The sequence below is a fragment of the Psittacula echo genome, assembly GCF_963264785.1.
Source record: "Psittacula echo genome assembly, chromosome: 4".
In the NCBI taxonomy this organism is placed as follows: Eukaryota; Metazoa; Chordata; class Aves; order Psittaciformes; family Psittacidae; genus Psittacula; species Psittacula echo.
Window position 1 is genome coordinate 38,738,288 of NC_137738.1, and position 6,000 is coordinate 38,744,287.

Consider the following 6,000-nt stretch of genomic DNA (forward strand, 5'->3'; position numbering starts at 1 on the left):
AAAGTTTGTTTCAAGTTAAAGCCATGCTGATAGAGAAGCTGGGCCTGCTGTCCGTTTTCCATCGAACTTCCTCCAAAATCTGCTAAGCCACGATAAGAGCTTGGAGGTTTCCCGGTCGCCATTTCCTTTTTCTCTGGTTTTAAAAAATTATAGGAAATTTAGTAAATGCTGGCATAATGGCAGATGGAAAGTTAATCTACTTCAGGCTATAGAGATCTGTGCGCAGATGGGTCAGCACAGTTTATTCTGATGGAAATCCTTTGATAGAAAACCAACTGGCTTAAAACAAAGGGATTTTATTTTTTTTCCTCCTTTCAAATCTAGAACAGAAATACAGACAGCTATGATTGGAAGTTGAACTTCTGATGCTAAATTATGCTAATCCTTTACGGTTCATGCATATAAGATCGATACATTTTTATGCTAACCTGAAACATAACAAACAGGTCAGAACAGATTGCATTCCTATTCTGGGCAGTGAAAATTTAAGCCACTTAAGATAAAATAGCTTTGCTTTCTATGTAAGTTGTAGGAGCAGTTCTGGTTAAAAGGCAGACCTTTTCTCCTTGCCCCTATTCCCACACAGTGGGAAGTGGCAGTGCCCATCACTAGCACTGCTGCCCCAGCCTGCCCTGGGCTGGCTTTCTGGGTAGTTCTGGGCACCACAGGCCCCTGCTGGAGCAGAGGTTTATTCCTGCCATAGCCATCCTGCTGCTTCTTCTGCCCTGCAGCTCATATCACCAGCTACCCCTGCAGAATCTCATACCTTTCAGCCATGTGCTCATCCCTTCAGCCTTCCTGCCAGGAAGAATATGAACCTTGGCAGGTCCATATAGGAATCTATTACCCATGCTTCTCAGATGATCTCCAAATTCCCAGCATCTGCATGTTTTGCCAGGCTCCACCCTTGCCACTAGAGGTCTGCTCCCTCTGTAGTCACCTACCTGCTCACTCTTTTATAGTTTCTGCTGACCCGACATTCTTCAGATCCTGCCATATTCAGGTTTTGTCTCCAGTTCCATGGTTTGGTGTCGGCTTCCCAGCCCCAGATAACCCTCCTCCAACCCCGAAAGGGTGGAACCAATAATTTTCTGCCTGAAAATAAACAAACCTTGATAAGCGTTTGCTGAATTTGATAGACAAAGTGTAGCAAACTGTTTTATTTTTACTGATTCCCTTGGCATTTCCCACCTCTGAAGACTAGGGCTCACCCTGAAGACCAGGATCCCTCGTTTCATCAGATAGCCTGCTGCCAAGTACGAAACGCTCTGTCGCCTCCTCCAGCCCACACCTTTGCACAGTCCTAGTGACAGGAATACTGGGAAAATCTGCTTTTGTCCACTTTAATAATTGCTCATACAGCCATGTCCTTTCAGTCACCAAGTCGTAAAATTGCTTTTGTTATTTATGTTATAAAAGGACCTTGAATGCAGCCTCAGCAGAGCTTTCTGTGCTTTCTGTGCTAGGTGGTTGAGGGTTTTTTTCCCTTTTTGTCTCACAGTTTATTGATTGAGGTCCTTACACAGATGAATAACATCCCTGCACCTGCCAGAACTACTGAGTGTAGAAAAGTTGCATTTAACTCTTTCTCCAGACAGCAGGTCGAAGAAGTGGCTTGTGTATTTAGCCTGTAATATGGCAAATGTTTTGGTCATCTCCGTACCATTTTGTAGTGACCTACTCCTGAACTAACTGACAAGGAAGCAAAACAAAACACAGGCACTCCCCCAGCGCTGCAGAGGTGAGTGTTTGTTCTGATCAGATTACAAATCCCAATTCCATAATCTGCTGGACTATACAAATACAAATGACAATTTGTTCACCAAACAAGATGCATAAACCCTTTCCTTTGATCTATTGTTAGATATAAAATTGCAAAGACAGCAGGGCCTGGGGTGATATAATTTCTGTAATCTCTGCTGTCTAGCACACGTCCTTTGGTCAGCAATGCTTTGACTGATGCAAACTATTTCTACTCATATTTCACACTTTCAGCTTAAACAGTAGTCTGAATTCAATAGCACAATTGCTGCTGCCTTTCTCGCTGTCAATGGGATAAGAAAAACATCACTCTCCTTTCTATCAAACTGGCCCATGAGACTCTTCCAGAGCCTGAAGAGTATCTTCAGAATTTTGCTGGACATATAACATAGTAATGCAATTTCTTTCCATTTCACCTAAATATCAGAGTTGCATCTTAATTAGGATTGAGCATTTTAGAGTTTCTATCACAAACGAGGAGTCTTTTCAGAGAGACAAAAAAAAAAAAAGACACATCAAAACCCAAAACATTTACTTTCTGATTGGTTTTGTTGCTTAAGAGTCTTCTGACAGTTCAAGCACCTCCAGTGTCTTCCACCAAGGATGAAACATACTTGAAGGCCAGGCTTGGAGGTTAGGATTTTTAAAAGCCCCCAGTGAGGTTTTGCAATGTGAATTGAAAACCCAATTTTTTTAGGCTTTTAGAACACCAAAATGTGTGACTGCAAGTGTACTTATTGGTTCTTCTGCATGGTTAGTATCCATTACTGTCTTTTAGACACACAGAACTCTTCAGCTACCTGTAAGCCTCTGTACTTAAAATTCCCTGAAGCTTTCAGACTTTTCCTTGGTCTTGGTCATGTATAAAATAGTCTCCTGAATGGGCTCTGGCCATTCTGTGAGTATTGTCTTTTCTTCTAAATAGTAAGGTTGGGTCAGTAAATCACTTGAGTATTACCCACTCTTTCAAAAGACCAACAAGGCTTTGTGCAGGGAATTTTAGATTTCTTGGATCAAAGGTAAGAACTGAGCTAGAAGAAAGGCAGTGCTGAGCTGTTAGAGTGAACAGGGAAACTGCTAGTGGTGACAATGGCAAAAAGGCCCTACCTGCCTTCAAGATAGGTTATTTGATGTGTAAGTCTTCAAGGGGCCACTGAGTTGAGAAAAGTAACGGGGGGAGGAAAATAATCTGACAAAACACAGGAAACTGTAGTCCATGCTGGGTATAATGACTATTTGTTTTGATATATTGCCTCTATTTTTGTCTGATCACTAAACTGGCCTGAAGCCATATCTCACATGGCCTTCAATTTTTTAGGATTAGGAGGTGATGTGTTCATCTGAATGACCTTAATGGTGCTAAAGTTTATTTCCTAAATCTCAGTGCTTTCTGTCTTGTAAGCGTTTAAAAGGCTTTTTGTATGTTTTTTGAAGTTTGGTAACCTTGTGCCTCCAATGCAATATGAGCTGATGGACAGTGAAAAGGCCATACTTTGAGGCTGTGATTTAATTTCAGAGATCTGGTATTACTTCAGCAAGTTAAGCACAAACAGCAACACTGAAGTCTCCTTTCCCTCGCCTCCTTCCTCATAAAGCAACAGCTGTGACTTTAGAAACAACACCCAGCACCAGATATTAATTCAAGTTCTAGGAGTTTCATTTCAACTAATTACATGAGCAGTGTTCCAGGGTACTGCCTACATTTCTGAGCTTCATCCATTTAATTTCTTCTTTCTCAGCACTAATCCATGTGAATAGCAGATGACATGCAGATGTAGTGGTAGTCTTGTCACTCCAGTTGTTTCTACTTAATCAATCATGAAAAACAGCCTTGGAGTAAAGTTTTCCACATTTCTCATAATCTCAGCTTGAGCTAACCCTTCATCATTTCCCCTTTAGCATCAACAAAAGTTCTACAGAAAAAAGAAAAAAATCTCCACACAACAAAACAGGAAACAATGGACTGCATTCACTTACCTCAGAAAACAAAGAACAGTTGATGGACAAGGTCATGACACCAGTGGCATGACTTTCTTCTGCTCCAGAAGAAATACTTGTATTGTTGGTCTCCAGAGGCTTCATTGGCTTTGGCACTGGAGGAAAAGAAAACCTTTACATTCTATGAAAATACACCTGGTAATTCAGTAATTATTTCTTACACTATTTTTCACCCCGAATAATTATGTTCGCCAGCACACATTACAATAGAAGTGGTCTGACAGGTTGCAGGTGATAAGATGGAAACTCACAAGGGCAAATGACTTAGTTAAGTTGTGGTCAAAATTATGAAAGCCACTTTTCCATGGCTTTGGGCAATCTGTCTCTTCTTCCTCCCTCTGCCTTTCAGAAGATGAACTTGCTTTTAAATCTGTGTTGTTTTTGTTTGTTTGGTTGGTTGGTTGGTTGTTTTGTTTCTTGGGTTTGTTTGGGGTTTTGTTGATCAACTGCACAGATTGAAAAGGATGTCACTAGTGATCATATTCTAACTCTCTGGACTGAGGTCTTGGAAACAGCTTGGGTACCCAACCTCTTAAGGCTGAACTTTGGCCTTAAAGAGTTTCCATCCACTGCTAGGACTCACCTACACAGAGCCCCCACCTGCAACTTCCACTCTCCTGTTGGCAGTAGAGTCCTGTCATTAAGTCACAGTACTTAAAAAGACTTTAAAGAAATTAGCAGAGAAGAAATTCTGTTGTATATATAACAAATGACCCTTAAGAAAAGATAGTAAGATACAATTCTCTTTTATCACTACCCAGAGAATCTAAGAGCTCTTAAGCCTGAAAACAAATCCTTCTTTCTTGTGATCCATGTAAGCTTTCCAGACACAAAGAATAAAGGCCTTATAAGTACCACAGTAAATCCAATTTATAATTTAGTGTACTTATAACTATTGATGGATTCCCCAAAATATGTAAAATTATATAAATTTGTACTTTTGACGAATTTATTGTTTGCTATTGTGTTAGTTATGTATCAGTAGCTCTGCGGCATTCACAAGACCCTGCAGGGAAGATATCTTTCTTGTACCTCGATGTTTCATTCATTTCAGCCACTCACATGAGAGCCTTCACCGATTTGTTGTGTTCTTCATTGTACTGAAGATGAGTTTCTAAGCCTGCTCTCCAAATCTTCTGTGATTTAGTTCTGACTAAGCTAGATTTGGCTTAGCATGGGAGAAGGTGGCAGCTGACTGCTATCACAAGTTTTTAAATGCAAATATGCAAATTACCTTAGCTTATCCTCCTTCAAGTGCCTCTAAGCATAGCATGAATTTTCCCCAATATTTAGGCTGCTAATACCACCCCTTTCTCCAAATCTCTTATCAGAATTTTTTCTGTGTGGTGCCTGCTGAAATTATTGGATATTTTTCAGATGCAAAAGGCAGGAACACACGATGCCACCTTGTGTGCTGTGCTGATCTGGATAAAACCCTGCTGCCATCACTGCTAAGTCAGTTCTTTCCTTTCCTCCACAATGGCAGTAGTAGATGACAAGTAGCGAAGGCGAAAACATTTAACCCAGTGTCAGTGAGTAAAGCTGCTTTAGAGAATAGTATTGCCCAATAGCAATATACCTGTAGAGAGTGTTAAAGACCCAACTTTCAGACTATACCCAAGTCAGGAGAATTGCTTTGGACTAGGTCGATTCTCATTCCCTGGGCTGAACCCTCATATACAAATGAAGTAAATTGCATGTGCTACTGGAACACATAGTTTTGTTTAGTTTTGACCAAAAGAAAACCAATTTTATCAAAGCAGTAACCAAGGAAATTTGGAAGATAAGAAATGCAATGGCACCCTGTATGTGCAAGACTTCCTGTCTGTAGCAGCAGTAGCCTGCATGTGATCCAATATCCAGTTAATTTTCATACAGATGTCCAAAATGAATTGTTATTAAGGCCCTGGCTTTGAAGTGGATTTGAATGAGCCATTTATTTTTGCAAGCAAACATGGGTGTGATGAGAGGGCTGCTCATGCCAAGCTCCATGCCTGTAGATGCAGTGCAGATGTAAACAAAACTGTTTGGCTTTCTAAGACTGAAGTATTCTTCCAAAATTATCCCAGAAACCTTTGTGGCCTCTTTCACTCATAAGCCACCTACAAATCTCCATATGAGACACATGGACATTGTGCTTTAAGAAGTTCCATGTGGTGGGCTATGAAGCAGCTAGTCATTTCTGTACCAATTGCCAAACAACACAGAGTTCTTGATGTTCTAGTTTGGAGTTGTTGTGAC